At 60.0% G+C, this 1,711-nt stretch overlaps 1 protein-coding gene across 1 annotated transcript in view; it reads right to left on the bottom strand.

Moving 5' to 3' along the window:
• The window catches only part of STRIP2 (striatin interacting protein 2), a 26,436-nt gene that overhangs the window by 19,238 nt on the left and 5,487 nt on the right, over positions 1 to 1,711 (bottom strand). The window lies entirely within an intron of this gene.

Below are 1,711 nucleotides of genomic sequence, written 5' to 3' on the forward strand. Positions count from 1 at the left end.
CAGCCAACTGGAGTGGCAGCTCATGCATGGCTGATCTTGACACGGGTCTCCAGGGCTGGAGTGGGAAAAGTCTGCACGAGGCTGCTTAAAAATACAGCAGAAATTTGGAAGGCGAGTGTAAAAATAGCATTTCCCAAATCCCATGGAAAGCAGAGGCAGGACCCAAAGTGCCAGGGGGGGTATTTGATGCCTTTCTGAGCCCCACATCAGCTTTAAAAACTAGGTCCAGGTCTGGTTTGAAGCAAAAAGGATGCAAATCCCCTGTGCTGTGTTCTCAGCATCCCGGATCTGACAGGTTTTGGAGAGGGGCCCTTTGGAAACCCGTGGGGTTGTGGATCTCTCTTCTCCTTTCCCTGTGGATGGAAAACTGGAGCATGAAACTTCACCAGAGGATTTACAGCAGGGAAGGGAGCGGCGGCCACAATGGGAACGGATAATCAAGGACATGAACATCATTCCTCCTTCGGAAGCCCCGCATCCCTCCCCGGGTTGGAACCCATGCGCCTCATCACGATGAATATTGATGACCCGGGGAGGATCAGGGGCTCCAGGCTGAGCACAATTTGCTTCAAACCCCTGGTTTCTGCCCCCCTGGCCGGGCTGGGGCAGCTCGGGGAGCTAAAGCTGATGAGGAATTCGGTGCAGCGCGTGCCCAGCTAATCCGCTCGGTGGGGTCGATCCAGCCGGGAAATGCAGATTCCACCTCCCCCAAAAAAATTCATGAGCCGTGTTCAGGCACCATCTCCCACCAAGGAGGGACCTTTTTTTGGGTCAGCTCCTCGGCGACCCCCTCCTGCCCGTCCTCTGCTCACGGGGGTCCCTGCGGGGGCTTTGCAGTGGTTGGGGAAACCAGTTCAGTGGTGATGTTGTTTGGGCAGGAGGGGTGAAGGGGGAGGGACCACAGCCCCCCAAGACCCTGGTGAGGGTAGGGGGGTAAGTGGGTGCCTGGAGGGTGTGGGGGGAGCCCAGGGCCCAGTCTGGACCCCAAAACCTGCTGACAGCTCTGGAGGTGGGGGTGTCAGTGCTGGGGGCAGCTTCCCTGGAGACCCCCATTCCAGACTGGGCACTGCAGGAGGGGCCCCGGTGGGTTGGGGGGCCTCCCCTCAGGACTGGGTCCCCTCTAATCCTGCATTGGGCTCCTTCCAACTACAGCCCCACAGAAACTCCAAACCCCCGGGTCTCCCAAACTCCAGGACAAGGACCCCCAAACCCGGGGCAGAGATCCCCAAACCCCCCAGGACAGAAACTCCCAAAACCCAGGGGAAGGGACCCCCAAACCCCCAGGGAAGTGTTGCCAACGGACCCCACTTTTGGGACAACAGTAGGGTCTCCCAAACTCTGCGGCAGGGACCCCCGACCCCCAGGGCAGAGATGTCCAAACCCCAAGAGAAGAGACCTCCAAACTCCCAGGACAAGGACCCCCAACCCCTGGGACAGGAACCTCAATCCCCCAGGGCACAGACCCCCAAACTCTGCGGCAGGGACCCCCGACCCCCAGGGCAGAGATGCCCAAACCCCAAGGGAAGAGACCCCCAAACTCCCAGGACAAGGACCCCCAAACTCTGCGGCAGGGACCCCCGACCCCCAGGGCAGAGATGTCCAAACCCCAAGAGAAGAGACCTCCAAACTCCCAGGACAAGGACCCCCAACCCCTGGGACAGGAACCTCAATCCCCCAGGGCACAGACCCCCCAAACTCTGCGGCAGGGACC

The sequence above is a fragment of the Chaetura pelagica genome, unplaced genomic scaffold (assembly GCF_000747805.2).
Source record: "Chaetura pelagica isolate M959 unplaced genomic scaffold, ChaPel_1.0 scaffold250, whole genome shotgun sequence".
In the NCBI taxonomy this organism is placed as follows: Eukaryota; Metazoa; Chordata; class Aves; order Apodiformes; family Apodidae; genus Chaetura; species Chaetura pelagica.